The following is a 19,164-nucleotide window of genomic DNA, read 5'->3' as shown; positions in this document are numbered from 1 at the left end:
AGCACCCCCAGTACAGCGCGACCTAATGTGACACGGTGTCACTACAGCTCGTCTCATCTCTTGCACGCCCCATTTTGGCGCGACCAATTACGTTAACGTCCGAATATAAGCCAGCTCATTACACACGTGACCCATAATGTGCAGGCTCATGTTAGCAAGAGTACATAACCAGTGTTATGTACTCTTGATGTTAGTATTACCATGGTGGATATCAGGAGCAAACTCGTTCTTAAAAAAGATATGCAAAAAAGAGAAGAAACACATGAGAACGAGTTGTGCAGCAACTATCCACTGATGTATATGGATTCCCCCATGCCATATTTGACCTGTAGTTCATGTACTCCCGTACTAGATTTGTACCACAGTTGTATGACCTCGCACCATAACGGCATGCTTGCTTGGCTTGGGAGATACTTCCGTGCTTCATGTGTTTTGCCTCTTCAGTTGTGTTTTCCTTCTCTTCAGATTGTTTTATAATAAATGTCTTCTTGCTAACTGTAGACATATCATGGCGCAGTGAACTGTTCGTTCCTTGTAGAACTCACCTGTGTGTTTAGTTTCTCGTGCTTTGTGTTTGCACCTCGTTGTGTTGCGCACTGGCCGATTTTTTTTGTAGTTTGTTCGTGATACTGGCATTTGCGTAGGTTGCGACCACGATGTCCGACTCAGACCCTGCTCCTGACATTGTTGCCCTGACCGCGATGTTGGCGGCACAAATGAAGTCCTCAGAGGAGAGGGAACGTAAAATGGCTGACCTGTTCCAACAAACTATACAACGACTGACACAACCAACACAACAACCCGTGCAACCCAGCACCACATCACCAGCTCCAAAGCCTGTCTCTGCGGAGCGACCGATTTTACTGTCGTCCTCGACATTAGCCGACTTCACGGCATGGCAGGAAATGTGGCGAGACTATTATGAGTGCCAGCACCTGTCAGCCCAGAGCCGTGAGACCAGAGTATCCTCACTGCGGCAAGCTCTTGATGAGGAGCTACGCAGATTTCTCCGCGAGGGTATAATCGTGACTCCACCGAATCCCGATGCGGACGATGTGATTTCTGCAGTCAAGGAATATTTGCGACGGCAGCGCAACCCACTCCTGGATCGTATCGCATTTTACGACAGGTGTCAGTCGAAAGGCGAGTCTTTCGATTGTTTTTACACTTCGTTGAAAGAATTACACACTAGCTGTGATTTTCCGGACGTTGTTTTGTGCTCACAATGTTCAGCACACACATGTAGTACCTGTCGCACAAGCCTGACACGTGTGCGTGCTGACACCCTGCGTGACAGGATTGTCATTGGAATTGGTGACGACGCTACCCGGCACAAGCTATTGTCTGCCAAGGACTTGACCCTGAACGATGCAGTCACAATTTGCCGGGCGGAGGAAGCGGCTACCACGACGAGCAGCAGTATCCCGTCCACCAGCCAGCTCAATGCTGTGCGGCGGTCCGCGTACCAACGCAGTAAGCAACAATCCCGACAGGGACAGCCTGGCAGCAAGATGTCTGCACCTGTATTGCCATCTGCATCCGCTCCCTCGTCAGGAAGCGACACACACAAGAAGTGCCCCAATTGCGGCCGGAGCCCGCACACAAAGTCTAGTTGCCCTGCCAGCGGCAAGAAATGTAATGGCTGTGGCAAGACTGGTCACTTTCTCGCTATGTGTAGGTCGTCGTCACAATCGGACCGGAACGTGAAGCATGTGGGCCAACTGAAGTTGCAGCGTACTCGTCTTGCTGCGCAGCCTACTGTGCGTGTGTCCACCCGTTTAGCCACTGAGGATGAGGCAGTCACGCTACCCTGGGTCCCTGATACTGGCAGTGACGTCGATGCCATTGGCGAGCATCATCTCGAACTGCTTGGCGGGTTCCCCGAGAACCTCGACCATGACCCAGAGTGCGTCCTAGCGGCATCTGGAGAGCAGTTGCAGAACGTCGGCAGTATTCGTGCTTCACTTCAGGTTGGCGAAGTACAACACAGCACCGTAATCCACGTGTACAAGGGTCTGGACGATGCTCTTCTATCACGTTCGTCCTTGAGTGCACTCCAGCTCCTCCCGTCAGATTGGCCTGCACAGTACCCTGCTGCTAATGCTGCCGCGCAACCTAAGATCCGTGCTGTATCAAAGCCTGTTGTCAATCCGAGCTCTGCTGATATCGCTCGTGTTCGCGATGAGCTACTGCAGGAGTTCTCGGACGTGTTTTCCGACACTGGCTTGAAGGCGATGGCAGGTCCTCCGATGGACATCCAACTTCAGCCAGATGCTAAGCCGTCATGTGTCCATACCGCACGCCCGATTCCGTACGCGTTTCGTGACCAGGTCAAGTCACAGCTGGACACAATGGTTGTCGATGGCATAATCGAGCCTGTCAGTGAGCCTAGTGAATGGTGTCACCCAATTGTGCTCGTCGACAAGAAAGGTACCTCCGAGAAACGCCTCACCGTCGATTTCAAACGACTGAATGACCAAGTCCTGAGACCAGCCCACCCTGTTCGCACCGCTCGCGATGTGGTTTCTGGTATTGGATCGGCACAATTCCTCACCAAGCTTGACGCAAGGCACGGATACTGGCAAATCCCACTGAGTGAGCAGGCATGTCCAATGACCACATTCATCACCCCATACGGCAGGTATCGCTTCCTACGCAACCCTCAAGGCCTGATTTCCGCCGGGGATGTTTTCAACTGCCGCACTGATGCTGCGTTTGATGCAATCCCGAATTTCGCCAAGGTTGTAGATGATTGCCTGGCCTATGATGACGACTTTGCCTCCCATGTCACCCATGTCCGTGACATCCTGCTGTGTGCTCGACAGCATGGCATTACTCTGAGCCCGTCCAAATTCACCTTTGCGTCACATCACGTCCATTTCTGCGGCTACATTGTCAGTCCAGACGGCTGGGTTGTTGACGATGACAAGGCAGCGGCTATTCGCGATTTTGACATTCCTGCGAACCGCACTGATTTGCGTTCGTTTCTTGGCCTGGTGAACCAGTGTAGCGAGTTCTCACCACACCTCGCCGCCTGCACCACTCCGCTTCGTGGTCTGTTGAAGACGACCCGTGAATTTGTCTGGGATGCCAACCACACTGTTGCGTTCGAGAAGACCAAGTCTACTCTGCTGTCTCCTCCTATCCTGGCCTTCTACCAGCATGGACACGACCTCCGTCTGGAGACTGATGCCTCTGCACTACGTGGTCTCGGCTTCGTTCTGTGGCAGAAGCAGGATGATAAGTGGCGAATCATCCAGTGTGGCTCCCGCTACCTCTCTGACGCCGAATCTCGCTATGCTGTTGTTGAGCTCGAGATGCTCGCCGTCGTTTGGGCTGTGCACAAGTGCAAGTTGTACTTATCCGGCACCCTATTTGATCTGATCACTGATCACCGTCCGTTGATCCCGATTATCAACGCGTATTCTCTAGATCAGATCGAGAATCCTCGCCTTCTTCGTCTTCGCCTGAAGCTGCAGTCGTTTCAAGTGCACGCTTCCTGGCGAAAAGGTTCTGATCACGCGTTTGCTGATGCGCTGTCTCGCAATCCCGTCGGCATCCCGTCTTCAGATGATGAACTCGGCGAAGCCCCTGCTCTTCATTGCCGCAGCATCCGTGTGTGCATGCTCCGTGATGATGGTCCTCACCCCAACCTGAAGTTTGCTGAACTTCGAGCAGCCGCCTCAGCTGATCCAGTCTATCAGTCTCTTGTCCAGTGCGTTCTGCATGGTTTTCCCGCTCGTCAGCGTGATTTGGATGCTCCACTCCAACCCTTCTGGAATGGACGTGAGCACCTGTCAGTGGACCAGGGCATCGTCATGAAAGGCCAACGCATTCTTGTTCCCTTGGCTATGCGTCAACGCGTTCTTGCTAATCTTCATGCATCGCATCAAGGTCTCGTCCGCACGAAGGCTCGCGCCCGGCAGCTCGTGTACTGGCCTGGTCTCACCGCCGACATAGACACCCTTGTCCGTGCCTGTTCCGCGTGTCGAGAATTCCAGTCGTCGCAGTCAGCCGAACCACCGATGAATGACCGTCATCCTACTCTGCCGTTCGAGTTTGTGTCCGCTGATCTGTTCTCTTGCCAAGGCTACGAGTTTCTTGTTTATGTCGACCGTCTGACTGGTTGGCCGTGCGTTGTTCGAACCGGCAGGACCACGTCATCACACGATGTCATTCTCGCTTGTCGTCGTTGGTTTGCCGATCTGGGTGTGCCTGCTGTACTGTGCACCGACGGTGGCCCCCAGTTTGCATCGAAGAAGTTTGCTGACTTCTGTAGCCGTTGGCAAGTGCAACGCGTATCCTCTTCCCCGCATTACCCCCAGAGTAATGGACATGCGGAAGCTGCAGTGAAAGCTATGAAGCGCTTGCTGCTCAAGACCTCGTCAAATGGCAATCTCGACACAGATGCATTTCGTCGTGGTCTACTGGAGTGGCGGAACACGCCCGGTCCGTCTGGCAAGAGCCCAGCTGAGCATCTTCTCGGGCATCCACTTCGGTCTTTCGTCATTGCTGAGTGGACGCAGTTTGATTCCTCGTGGTCGACCGTCGCTAGTGAGCGTGAAGAACAGTCACCACCCTCGACACCTGTTTCCGCCAGTACTCCCACCCACCGCTCTCTTCCCGTTCTCCGTATCGGCACTCCTGTGGACGTCCAGGATCCGAAGACGAAGCGTTGGACAACCCGTGGCGTGATTGTGGCCATTGGGCAGCACCGTGACTATTTCGTCAAGTTGGCTAGTGGTCGAGTTTATTGGAGAAATCGCCGTTTTCTTCGTCCGTTCTCTCCACCCGTGCCGTCACCAGCACCATGCGTTTCACCACAGCCGTCTGTTGTCGTTGCTCCTGCTACGCCTCCTCCTCTGCGTCGCAGCACACGAGCACACCAACCACCCTCTCGTTTGAACATTTCCTCCACCCGTGGACAGTCTTATGCATCTTGATTTGTTCTGGACACATCGTGTACATGTTCTTGAGGATTGTTCTCATATCGTATCTTTCTGTATCCTTGTGTGGCATGCTATGTCTGTTCCGCCGTGTGCTATAGGCCGTTGCTTGCCATACTTATTTGTTTGTTTGTTTGGATTTGATAGATAATACTGGATTTGTTTTCTCAGCATTATCTCGAAGGGGCGTGATGTATATGGATTCCCCCATGCCATATTTGACCTGTAGTTCATGTACTCCCGTACTAGATTTGTACCACAGTTGTATGACCTCGCACCATAACGGCATGCTTGCTTGGCTTGGGAGATACTTCCGTGCTTCATGTGTTTTGCCTCTTCAGTTGTGTTTTCCTTCTCTTCAGATTGTTTTATAATAAATGTCTTCTTGCTAACTGTAGACATATCATCCACGACTGTAACAAGATGATAAACAGTCAGAACGTGACTGTGCGATAATAGGGCACGAAACTGACAGGTCACTGAGACATTCAGCGGCCCGAGATCTAGCTCTAACACATCTCCAGTGCGCAAACCAACCTTCCAACTTGAAAGGTTCGTGGTTACGTTGGACCGAAGAAGGGAAGATGAGCGAAGCGAAAATTCTGAATATTTACCTTGTTACAGTCGTGGATAGTTGCTGATTACCATTTTCGCAAAACCAAAAAAATTAACAGTGAACTGGTTTTGGAGACGATCATTGCTTGTTTTGAGTTGATCATTGCCTTCTAGAGTTGACTACAACCTATTTGTATCTGGACCTGTTACCGTCCATCCAGGCAATATCGCCATTTAATACTGAACTGGTGTTTTTGAGTCGATAATTGCTTTTTTTAGTTCATCATTGCTTTCTAGAGTTGATTATAAATTGAGTCCAGGCAATATCGCCCTTCAATACTGAACTGGCCATTTCGAGTTGATCATGATTTGAGTCTTTGACAAGTCGAGTGTCCATCTTTTGGGTTTGAGTGTAAATGAGTCGACCTGTATTGAGCGTGCGCGCTGACGGGGTGGTCTGTTTTGGGGATGTCCAGTTATGGGGATGGGGCTTTTGGGGGGCGCTAAAGTCAACGGCGCTGTTTTGGGTCGCGCTCATGTGGGGGCATACCGCACACCGTGGCACTATGCCGGAAATTTGAGTTTTTCCGGCCTGGAAAGCCTGTCTGTGAGGCGCAAGAACTTGTAAATCATGTCCTGAGGGCCAGCATAGTGGCAGGAGTGTGTGGTCAAAATTTCACTCAAATCCATTGAGAAACACCAAAGTTACGGTCAATTGAATGCCATATGAAATTTATGGGTAGGCTGCCCCCTTTTAAGGGGCAAAAATCAAAATTTCACCAGTTGTAGTCTTCGGGGTGCTGAGTCGAATGGTCGTGGTCCGAGGAAGCTGAGACGCTCCCTTCCTACTTTAATCCCAATCGAACTCGCGCACTTCCACCAAAACTGGGTGACTGCGCCCTACTAGATGGGAATTTGTATGCAAAATGTCACTAAAAGCGCCATTTCGTTCTTGTAAAAGCACGGATGACCGTGATTGGCCCATATTATGCTGCAGTCTTTTGAACGCTGAGTCGACTGGTTTTGGTCCGAGAAAGCTGCGATGCAGCGTTCCTCCTTTATTCCCAATCAAACATGGTTGAACAAGCGGTCACGTGCTCCTGTGTGCCCAAATCACCTGGTCACCGCGCCAGCAGGCGACAACTTTCACACCAAGGTTCAAATCGAGTTCAACTCGATGACAGGACTGCACCCAAAAAAGGTCAAACAGGCTAGTAAGTTGTACCCTGCAGGCACCGTGACCAGGTGACTGCTGTACGCAGGAGCACGTGACCATTTGTTCAACCAAGTTCGATTGGGAATAAAGGAGGAATGCTGCATCGCAGCCTTTTCGGACCAAAACCAGTCGACTCAGCGTCCAAAAGACTACAACATATGGGCCAATCGCGGTCATGCGTGCTTTTATAAGAACGAAATGGTGCTTTTAGTGACATTTTGCATACAAATCCTCATCTAGTAGGGCGAAGTCACCCAGTTTCGGTGGAAGTGTAATGGGTAGCCGAGTGGTAGGCGCGGTGAAATCAACAATAATTACTTTTATTCTACTTTCAGGTACACACCTGAGATATAATCGTTCGTGAAAGAAGAAGCGGCAAAATAACTGACTTTCTCTCCGGTGCTCACCTAGAGGCTGAATCCTTATTCTTCGAGTTAGCTTTCATTGCTATCCAATCTAATCTAATCTCTTTCTTCCTCAAAACAGAAATGCGCAGCCGCTTATATGCAGCAGACGCCGTACGCTTACATACGGAGATACACTAAATATACATCAGGCAAAGCTCCGTATTAGTTCCGTACTACTTCCGTATTGGTCGGGCAGGGATACTACACCCTCCCTTCCTACAGATAATCACGCCCTCGTGATTTTCAAAAAAATAGTGAGGAGTTACGAACAACAGCGTCAACCGGAAGATGGCAAATTATATCGGAAATGATAACGTTTAGAGTAGACAGAAGAAATGAACTGATAAAAAAAATCATAAAATAGAAGTAAAAGCACACCAGGTTCACACGATCTCACGGGGTCAAAAGGGAAAGAACTGTCCTCCAAATAGGACCTGAAACCACAGCACTCTTGCTGCACTACGCTGGCACAACCTGCCAGGAACATCGCAGTTCAAAAACCGAACTGAATACACTATAACTATAAGGGGCGTTGTCACACACATTGTCCCACGTTAGCTGGGTAAGCCGTGGCTCACCATGATCAGACGCCTACCAAACTAAACTGGATTCACACACTCGCATAAAGGAAGACTGAAGAGAACAGGTAGACTGAAGGAAGACAGGAAAGAAAATGCCATACCTGGAATCAGCGTTAGTAACCACGGCGGCGGCTGGAGCTATGGCGGAGGGCGAGCCAGGTTTTATCTTCATCTTGGTTGAGCCGGTCACTCAGAGCGGCTAGCTCGGCGTCAGACAAATGACCTCCCTCCTCGTCTTGAATCGTGGTCTTCACATTGTCGATAGCATCGCTTTGCGCGACGTAAAGAGTGATGGTCTAGCCAGGAAGAGTGATGACGAAAATCTGCATCCCACTACGGACACGAAGTACCAAGTGAATAGTGGACTCCTGCTGAACTTGTAGTCACTCAGGGTTCGGCCGTCTGCCAACTGCGTGCCGGCGAAAATCAAACGCTGCAGATCTTGGGGAATACCCTCCTTGTCTTGGGCAGCAGCCTGCCTGTCGTCGTCCTCATCAGCTTCGCTATCACCACCGGTAGTATACATGTCGGTGGCGGGTCGCTTGGAATCGCCATTGGAGTCTCCAGTGTGTGCCGTGCGAAGAGAAGGGTGATCCACGCTAGCACCCTGACTGTGCTGCAGGCTAATATTAATAAACAGGGCCAAGCCCAGGAAAGCAAGAAACATGATTCTCATCTTGATTCGTCGCACGGAGCTGCAGCGGGTTGAGCCATGGGGTCTGGGGTCGAATCACGTTGTTTTATTTAAAACTACACCGCTGCCACCAATGTAATGGGTAGCCGAGTGGTAGGCGCGGTGAAATCAACAATAATTACTTTTATTCTACTTTCAGGTACACACCTGAGATATAATCGTTCGTGAAAGAAGAAGCGGCAAAATAACTGACTTTCTCTCCGGTGCTCACCTAGAGGCTGAATCCTTATTCTTCGAGTTAGCTTTCATTGCTATCCAATCTAATCTAATCTCTTTCTTCCTCAAAACAGAAATGCGCAGCCGCTTATATGCAGCAGACGCCGTACGCTTACATACGGAGATACACTAAATATACATCAGGCAAAGCTCCGTATTAGTTCCGTACTACTTCCGTATTGGTCGGGCAGGGATACTACAGAAGTGCGCGAGTTCGATTGGGATTAAAGTAGGAAGGGAGCGTCTCAGCTTCCTCGGACCACGACCATTTGACTCAGCACCCCGAAGACTACAACTGGTGAAATTTTGATTTTTGCCTTAATAATAATAATTTTAATATTCGCGGGATCCGCGTCGGCATCGCTTGAATGTTCAGAAACACACAAACTAGCCTTCGCATCCGCAGGCCACCACTATGCCTATTAACCTTAGTGGCGAATGCAGACCTCACAGGTGAGTCAGGGGAGAGGAGGTTAGTCTCTCAACCAATCGGGCGTGTAACGGCCCTGTAAACTGCATCCTTGCTATTCTCACTCCGAGCTGTGAGTACCCAGTTGACCGTGGGTGTCGGCGCAGTTCAGCACGCGTAAAAAGTCCTTTTACACGCTCCCTGCTACCAGCGCAGGTCTTGAACTCGGGACCTCATGATTCGCAGGCAGGCCTGCAAACCAATCGGCCATATGCGTTGCCTTAACTTCCCCTTTATCAGCTCCAACACATCTTTGATGCGCACTACAACAGACTTGGAAAGGTTCTACGTTTATGATAACATAGGAGGGGAAGGTAACCACAACCAAGACAAGCACGGGCTGAATGTCTCAGCTGTGAAGGACGTTGGCGGGTGTTCATGCATGTCGAGGGCGATATTGGCAAGACCAATGGAAATTACGGTCAAACCACGATTCCAGGACGCCAAGAAACATTCCGCACAACTTGCGTGGCTCAAAGAAGCCAAGATCAATAAAAGAGGAAGCTATGCGAACAGGAGTCATGCAAAACCGTTACAGAACTGTACTTCGACTATGACAATTTAGATGGACAATAAGCAGCGGTAACAAGCAGCAGTTTCACACGACGATCGTGTCGCCAAAATTTATTTTTTATTATAGACAACGACCCAGCTCATCAGGTGTGCATGAATGAGTTCGGATGAAGGGCCAAGGATAAATGTAAAGAAAAGAAAAAGAACTAGGGTCCGGCGGATTCTGCCGGCAGAAAAATTGGCAGAATTCGGTACTTTTTCTGGTAAGTTTCATGCATGTTTGGTGTGTGGATAAAAAAATGGAGCAGAATTCGAGGAATTGCCCGCCATAAGGTTTGTATGGTTCTGCCAATTTCACTGCTTTTCGACCAGAATCTGCCACCTTTTCGAGCAGAATCCGCCGGTCCCTAAAAAGAACCAAGGAACCACATGTACAAGTTACGCTATAATGTCCACTAACACGACCAGTTTAATACTGAACAATCATCCAAGATGTGGTGGGGCTGTTAGCCACTTAGCTGTAGAACGTCAGCACCGTCGGTCTGTGTCGTGCAATGTTTTCGCAAGAGCTGATCATTTAGTAACTGGTGGTTTTAGTGTATAATATTATAGCGTAACTTGTAGTTACTTGGTCTTTTTTCTTATCTGTCATGGAAGAATTGTCCTTTCCTTCAGTTTCCACTTGTGCTGGGTGCAGCTGCAGTGAGCACAAATGTTCAAGTCATAACTCACCCACAAAAATACCAGCTTTCAGAGCTCTCTTTGGCAGTTGCAAAGTGTACCTTCTTCGTTCGGTATCATTCTGTATATCGATGATTTCATGCAAAAGGTAGAAGAGGATGAACAGATGCATTTGTTGTAAGTCAGAGTTTCACGCACATTGCGAACATCACAGTCATAATGCCATCAGACAACTGCTGTTTTATGATCGTCCTGAGTTGTATTGCAAGGCCCACCGACAGGCATGACCGCTCGAGGTCAGTTGGGACGCAACCTTCCCCTCCCCCTGGCCCACAGTGCTTCTGGCGCATGCCGACCGCTTCTAGCCAGCTGCTGACTCTGGAATGGCCTGCCCGACTGTCCTCCCTTGTGCACTTTCCACTCTTAATTTGTTGCCTACTCTGCTTGGCTTGCGCTGCCCGCTACTACGCGCATTGCCAGTACCCTGGACGCATTTAAATCTGCTCACTAGATTCACCATCACCTGTCCCTCCCATGCTTCTCGGTCTGGACCATCACTTTTCTTCTTTAATGGCACGTATTCACCGTGGTTGGTTAACACCCACATCTCCCGTACTGGCTGATTTTCTTTTCATGCTATGAGGTGTTCATGCATCTGTTGCATGTACATTATCAATATTATAGACAACACGGTGTTGTCTATAATATTAAATGTACATGCAACAGGTACATGCACAATTATGCACATGAAATTAGTGTTTTGTTTATTGTAACATCTCAAGACTCAGTCGAAACACCGGCCAATGTGAAGAGAGAATACTGTAATTCGCATTATTCCCGTAGCTTTGCAGAAGACGTTACTTCAGTAACGTCTGGCGCTAGCCAGGGTCCACACAGCTTTAATTTGGTGTTTGTTTGTTTGTTTGTTTGTGTCACGGCTGGAGCTATCCCGTATCTGTCCCGTATCTGTCCCGTATCTGTGACTACAAAGGCTCTACAGGATTGTACATAACAGCTGTCCACAATATTTTCAGGCTCCTGTATCTGTCCCGTACCGTACCAATATTCGTCGTATTATGTATACGACTCCCTGATGTAGAGGGAGATTTGGAAAGAAATAGGGAGACGAAGAGGAAATTAAATTAGAATAGACGCCGAATAGGTGATAGGATGCGGCCGCATAAACATACTTTGGAAGAGAGATTCCGTCGTCTCCAAAATAAGTGTGAACGAGCGATTCAGCGCCGGTCACAGGAAACGTCGGAAGAGAGATCCCGTCGACTCCAGAACGCCAGTGATCAGCAGAGTCCGCCGGTCCCAGGCAACGTCAGGACAGACATCCCGTTGAGTCCAGAACGCCCGTGATCGGCAGAGTCGAAGCCGGTCCCAGTAAACGTCAGGACAGACATCCTGTCGACGCGCAGAAAAACTAAATCTGCAGTCTCTTTTGCCGTCGGACAGGATACGTATTTTAGGAGACTGTAAAGTTATGTAATGTCCAAATTTCGACGTGAGCAGCAGGTCACTCGCGTTGATTTTTCGACGTGCGAGCCAAATAACGCGAGCTGAACTTTCGCGTCGCAGACATCCCGTCAACGCGCAGAAAAACTAAATCTGCAGCCCCTTTTGCCGTCGGACAGGATACGTATTTTAGGAGACTGTAAAGTTATGTAATGTGCTCCACAGGCAACCATGCATTCGGCGTCGTCATTGGCTCAACAGGTCAATGTACATGTAAGTAAAAGTAAATTATCGTATCCGTTCCCGAAGGCAACTCACGACGGCCGCTAACACCCAATAAACCCTAGCGGCAGATGCAGCGCCTAAAGGTGGGGGTGAGTGGGCAAGTCTCACAACCACTGGCACAAGTGCCGAAAACGACCCCATTAGCTGCATCCATGTACCCCTTGTGCCTGGCCACAAGTTCCCAGTTGACTGTGGGTAGCAGCACGGCTGGAAAAACCGCTCCCAGGCAGGACTTGAACCAGGTACCTCTCGTATCTCGATCATGGTCTTTGACCAACCCACTGTGCCTGCCTGTATTAGTACAAAAAGGCCAGAAAATCCGATTACTGTATTAAAATCAACTAATTTTCGCATAATATTCGAACCGATTGAAACGTTTTTGCAATACAGTGATGTGGCCAATCAACGGAAAAAGACATTAATTTTCCATCAGTTCTTAGAACATGTACGATGAGCTAGGCAAAAAAGCATAAACGCATAGCGTAGGGCCCTGAGCTTCCAAGCTCTCTCGTTTGGCTATGAAAATAACCAAATCTCAATTCCGGTCGTACCAAAATTCCCCAAAAATTGAAAACATTCTGTGGACAGGCCTAACTGTGACGTAACACGCACGTTTGCCATGACATCATCTCCATAACCACTAAGGGTGGGCACATCATGCGAATTATTTTGTCCAAAATTGAAATTCAAAAAGCGAAAAAAACGGTCAAAATGTTTTAAGAAAATTCAAAAAATCCCCCAAAATGCAGAAAAAATTCGATCCGTTGCCATGGTTTTTACAGTACTCGTACCCAATAGTTCCAAAAAAACAAAAAATCCACAAACTGCTTATCATGTGTGTCTGTGTGCTTCCAAATTCGGGGATGGGTGTCAAAAGGTCGAAGGTCAAAGGTGTGTGTGTTTGAAAGTACTGTTTTCACATGTCAAACTTGGTAATATACATGTATTGAGCAGCACATGTACTCTCCTGATGTGACATCACTGTCGTTCTCCAAAAACGGCCAAAATTCAATCCTGATGGGGCCAAAATTCCAAAAAAATTCAAAGTGCGAAAATCCAACCAAAATTCAAAAATATTTGAAAACATTTTGTGGACAAGCCTAATAACCACACGTTTGCCATGACATCATCTCCATAACCATGAACAACTTCACCTGGTGGCGATCTAGCAACTGCTAATGAATGAGCAGATAATTATATGGATAATCCTTAGAAAATTTTGAAATACGCAAGATAAAATTGCCATAGTTGCGACAGATACGACCGATATAAAAAGAAAGAAAAAAAGTAATTATCGTGTCCGTTCCCGAAGGGAACTCACGCCGGTCGCTATAACACCCGGTAAAATACGACTGACAGGATAAATTTTTTTAAACAAACTAAACATGCTGCTAAACTTCCCCGCACACCTACCCTACCACCTATCGGTACCATGATGATAATGCACAGAAAGTGTACTGTGCACTACGATCAGCCTTCGCGTCATCCGAGTACTCTGACCACGTTGCCTACATCCTAATGTAGATCCTAATGTAACCCATAGTAATGCTACAAAAATACAGTGTATATTATTATAAATAATACAAAAAATATAAATTTTCAAAGTCCTTCAAAAGTACATAGAGTCAACGGAGCATAAACCGCGCCGCATTGCTGACTAGCAGGGGATTCCCCCGAACTGTGAATAGTGAGCTAAGATTGAGACAATACCATAAGCGCACCACTGTGTTCGAAGTGATTATACTTTAAAAAAATTGAACATTCCTACAACAGATCTCGTTAGCATCCTGAGATGCATGCGATCTTCCCACCGACCGTGTCGCGACCTGATCGTCATGGTTACACGCTGACGCCGGGGAACAAGCGGCGGAACCTGCCCAGCGCCCAGATGGGGAAAACGTTCTTGTAGCTGGCGTACTGGATGGCGCAGGTCTTGTTGAAGACACCCTTGATCGATTCCTGCAGGGTGAGAAGAGAGGGTCAAGCACCAAGCAACCAATATCAGGATGGAGTGATCTTCCAGCTGTGCTTTGATGTATGTTTTTCCAGAAGGTGGACCATGACGTAGGTGTTTTCAGCCAGATTTTGAGAGTATCGGGCAGATTTAGTACCGATGATTGTGCAGGTATGCTGGTTCAAATCCCATTCCGGCCATGTTTGAGTTGAATTTGAGCTTATTGGATGCAGCCAGTGGGATTTTCGATCTTTTCACAACTCTATGGAGGTCTGATCTACTCATCTCCTTCCGGTTTGTCAACTGCATGTTGTTGTTGTTGTTGTTGTTGTTGTTGTTGTTGTTGTTGTTGTTGTTGTTGTTGTTGTTGTTGTTGTTGTTGTTGTTGTTGTTGTTGATGCTGCTGCTGCTGCTGCTGCTGCTGCTGCTGCTGCTGCTGCTGTTGCTGTTGCTGTTGCTGTTGCTGTTGCTGTTGCTGTTGCTGTTGCTGTTGCTGTTGCTGTTGTTGTTGTTGTTGTTGTTGTTGTTGTTGTTGTTGTTGTTGTTGTTGTTGTTGTTGTTGTTGTTGTTGTTGTTGTTGTTGTTGATGCTGCTGCTGCTGCTGCTGCTGCTGCTGCTGCTGCTGTTGCTGTTGCTGTTGCTGTTGCTGTTGCTGTTGCTGTTGCTGTTGTTGTTGTTGTTGTTGTTGTTGTTGTTGTTGTTGTTGTTGTTGTTGTTGTTGTTGTTGTTGTTGTTGTTGTTGTTGTTGTTGTTGTTGTTGTTGTTGTTGTTGTTGTTGTTGTTGTTGTTGTTGATGCTGCTGCTGCTGCTGCTGCTGCTGTTGTAGTTGTTGTTGTTGTTGTTGTTGTTGTTGTTGTTGTTGTTGTTGTTGTTGTTGTTGTTGTTGTTGTTGTTGTTGTTGTTGTTGTTGTTGTTGTTGTTGTTGTTGTTGTTGTTGTTTGAAATCTTTTATTCTCACGATGGCCTGTGGCCAATAAGAGAAATGTGTTGTTGTTGTTGTTGTTGTTGTTGTTGTTGTTGTTGTTGTTGTTGTTGTTGTTGTTGTTGTTGTTGTTGTTGGTGTTGTTGTTGTTGTTGTTGTTGTTGTTGTTGTTGTTGTTGTTGTTGTTGTTGTTGTTGATGCTGCTGCTGCTGCTGCTGCTGCTGCTGCTGCTGTTGTGGTTGTTGTTGTTGTTGTTGTTGTTGTTGTTGTTGTTGTTGTTGTTGTTGTTGTTGTTGTTGTTGTTGTTGTTGTTGTTGATGCTGCTGCTGCTGCTGCTGCTGCTGCTGCTGCTGTTGTTGTTGTTGTTGTTGTTGTTGTTGTTGTTGTTGTTGTTGTTGTTGTTGTTGTTGTTGTTGTTGTTGTTGTTGTTGATGCTGCTGCTGCTGCTGTTGTTGTTGTTGTTGTTGTTGTTGTTGTTGTTGTTGTTGTTGTTGTTGTTGTTGTTGTTGTTGTTGTTGTTTGAAATCTTTTATTCTCACGATGGCCTGTGGCCAATAAGAGAAATTTGTTGTTGTTGTTGTTGTTGTTGTTGTTGTTGTTGTTGTTGTTGTTGTTGTTGCTGCTGGTGTTGTTCTTGTTGGTTTTTATTATACTTTGCACATTCAAACGGGATGACGATCCAATAACATGTTGGCGAAACCGGAGATCAATTATCTCGTGAATAGATCGTGAACACCGAGAATCTTTCCCACACAGGGTCATGTACATATACAGTACTGGCAACTGAAATCCGACCCCCCCCCCCCCTCTCCCCTAGCGTCTCGTACGAATCGCTAACGCGGCTAGCGCACAGCTAGGGGGGGGGGGGGGTCGGATTTCAGTTGCCAGCATTATATTAGACTTAGATGTAAGGATCCCCCCCCCATTCCCCCTCTCCTTAAAAACACAAACATACCCATAGGTCATTCATTCATCCTCTCGTTTTATCCCACATCGGATCTCTCGTCGCATTGTGGCAATCAGAGAAAACAAACAACTGAACATACGGGAAAATCCCTCACCTCTGGCCAATCACCATTCTCCAGCTGGCGAGAGAGTAGTAGCTACGACATAGAAACACAAAAACAAACATAAAAACAAACATAAAAACAAACATAAAAACAAACATAAAAACAAACTTAAAAACAAACATAAAAACAAACATAAAACTACACAGGAAAGTACAGTGCTGCTCAAAGCAATCCGATCGTGTGCGTCAAGTCTTGTTCCTACGTCAGTTCACATCCCAGGGTTTGCGGGTCTACGGGTGCACAGCGCTGCCCGGCGTGTAGTTGACTCACGCGACCGGATCTCATTGAGCAGCGCAGTAATCCAAATAAAGACGGACATATTGGACATCTGTGAGTTGGATCTTCTTTCCCTGCACTATCCCTGGGCTACTTTAGAACAAACCTTGCTGAATTTCTGATTACCTATTCCTGGCCTGAAATGTGGTACGGGATAATTGCACGGGTCAGACAATACAGGGTGTACTTTTGTTTTCACGATATACGAGGGAGGGATCAAAAAGGTAGGATGCCACTTTCGGATGATTAGACTAAGAATGACTGAGCATGTGCAGTTTTCACGTCTCAATGTGCCAGTTCATTTCACCGTCAGCAGCGAGCCAAGAAAAAAGTCATGTTGCCCATGCACACACTACAGCTCTCTGGTTTGTCACTGTCCTTCTTTCATCTGCCTTGCTATCGTCGTCCATGCCGCTAGGAAATGTATCAGTCATAAGAACCTCAGGTTAGCTAACTCACTCTCTGTCAGAGTATCAAGCAGTGCACGTCTAACTGACCTATTATCACACAACCCAGAGCACGGCATGGAGAGCATTCCACACGCAAGGACAACAAAACAGAAACAGAATGACGAATGACTGGTATAGCCCCAGCGTCCTGATGATTGATTTTCAGCATGAAACTCGTGAGTAGAGATATTTAATCACTTTTGTTCCACCGTAATTTCGTTTGAAACCTTAATGGTACTCACCTGGACACCTGCTTTGAGCAAGTCGATGTCTTCGTATCTGCAGACAGTGGATTGGATGACAGTGGATTGGATGACAGTGGATTGGGTGACAGTGGACATGCAGCAAAGGTTACAACTACCACAGTCAGACCTCGCTTAACTGGTCCACTTTTACGCGGATCCTTCGTCATCCGGAAGAAATTCGTTGGTTACAGATTTACAGCGGACGTCATGCACACATATAATATTACGTGTGTTCGATTATCCGATTCCCTTGCCTATCCGAATATGTTTTGGGGGAAAACAGATGTCTGCGGTTCTAAGCAAGGTCTGACTGCACTATAAGCCTACTTCACATTGCCAAATATGGAAGGTATGAGTAATGCATGTGAGTACACTGGGATCAGCAATGCGCTGTTCAACACCCCACACGACCATGCTCAGGTGGCTGTGCTGTGTGGGGTGTTGGCGTTACAAATTACGTCATTTCGCAATGGCCCTATTGTTAGCCAGTGCAGGCCGTCGTAATAAAACGACTCGTCCGTGTTCCATTCCCGCGCATGGTACATGCATGGTGCGACGGCACAATGACAGCTGTCGCAAATCACACTGAGTATTACACGTGTTTGTTGGTGATTCCTGGTTAGCTGCTAGCTTTCCCCTACTCGAAGATGTTGCCGCCGCGAAGTCTGGGGTTTCGTGTTCGTCCTGGCGAAAACCGTGTTTTGATCCGTTGAGGGAGACGAGAGATACAGTGCGAAGATGTACGATCTGTCCAAGAACCTGCGAAGAAGAAAGCTTCGCAGATGACCCGTCGTGAAAGGGAACAGAATGGAATATATACCAGTCGATGCCTGTCATGGTAGGGATGACTGGTACGAAGTTTTAGCCCCATGCTCCCCAGCGATTTTTAGCGCCCGACGATAATTACCAAATTTCATCGATTTTCCATACGGATCAAAGCATAGTCTCCTGAATCTTCTCCAGTCGAGCTGAGTCTGGACGCTACAATATCGAGACGCGAAAAGAGAACATGCAGGAACATACAGGAGCATCACATGCAGCTGCATTCTGCCTCGATGAAGAGAACAACACCAGCACCACGCATTTGGAAGACATTTCGAAGAAGATGAGGAACTACATATCTGCGTTCAAAAAAGCCTCTGTACCGTGCAGTATGCATGCATGCATGCACAAAGCACGGGGTCCACGGATCAACCTCGTTCAAAAATCATTGTGCAACACGGGTTGTATCATTTGTGTGCGATCATCGCAATCTTGAAAAACAAAATCGAAGAATTTCGATCTTCAAATCGCCATAGCGTCCTTGTCATGACTCCAAATCAGCTGAAACTTTGCAGGAGGAATGAAAATGCCCTGCTGAATCGATTAGTACCATTTCCGAAGGGTTTCCTTGAAAAATAAAATTTAGCCTGCAATGGCTGCTATAGTGGACATAGAAATCCAGCGGACTGACCTAGGCCAGAGCCCTTACATGCTTAGGGTGTACACGCACTGTAAAATGGATCGGCACTGCTCACGGCTGCACGACCACCCCGAGCGTGGGCGCTTTTTTCGCTCAACAGATTTCTAAGTCCGCAACCGGGTATATGTTTACATACCATTCTGCGGTGACACAGGAAAGGCATGACAAAGAGATGGAGAGAGACACAGGGGCGAGATGAGGGGCTGCATAAGCCCGGCTGCATCTCCGGTATGGCTTGGCTTGAAGTCACAGTACACAGTAGCTATTCCTCTATGGGCAATAGTGCTCAAGAGTCAGCCAACACTGGCAGGTCAGAAACCTCAAGCACAAGAATGACCCATTGAAGTGTGGAAAGCAAAATCCCAGCAAAGGCCTACAATAAGCATTGTTGCTGGTTCAGGTCAGATGCGACACTTACTTAGCAGCCATGAGTGCCAACAGCGCCCAGGATGTGTTCACAATGCTAGATTCACACGGTGCATACTGGCGACTTTCACACGCCTGGGAAAGGGAAGAGAAAGAGAAAGAGGGATCGAGGGAAAAAAAATAAAGAAAGAGTGAGAGAGAGAGAGAGAGAGAGAGAGAGAGAGAGAGAGAGAGAGAGAGAGAGAGACAAACAGACAGACAGGCAGGCAGACAGACAGACAGACAGACAGAGAGCGAGAGAGAGAGAGAGAGAGAGAGAGAGCGAGAGAGAGAGAGAGAAAGAGAGAGAGAGAGAGACAGAGAGAGACAGAGAGAGAGACAGAGAGAGAGAGAGAC

General features: G+C 47.7%; 1 long non-coding RNA gene and 1 pseudogene across 1 annotated transcript; both read right to left on the bottom strand.

Moving 5' to 3' along the window:
• Positions 1-13,031: 13,031 nt before the first annotated feature.
• LOC135819579 (uncharacterized) lies at positions 13,032-18,919 on the bottom strand. The gene is made up of 4 exons (XR_010553942.1): positions 18,821-18,919; positions 16,938-16,974; positions 15,962-16,003; positions 13,032-13,983 (listed from the first exon to the last, which is right to left on the bottom strand). It is a non-coding gene; the product is annotated as an uncharacterized LOC135819579 (long non-coding RNA).
• LOC135819016 (putative uncharacterized protein DDB_G0271606) lies at positions 14,004-15,597 on the bottom strand (annotated as a pseudogene).
• Positions 18,920-19,164: the final 245 nt, after the last annotated feature.

Source organism: Sycon ciliatum, chromosome 6 (genome assembly GCF_964019385.1).
Source record: "Sycon ciliatum chromosome 6, ocSycCili1.1, whole genome shotgun sequence".
Taxonomy (NCBI): Eukaryota; Metazoa; Porifera; class Calcarea; order Leucosolenida; family Sycettidae; genus Sycon; species Sycon ciliatum.
This window is presented reverse-complemented; position numbering and strand designations above follow the sequence as displayed.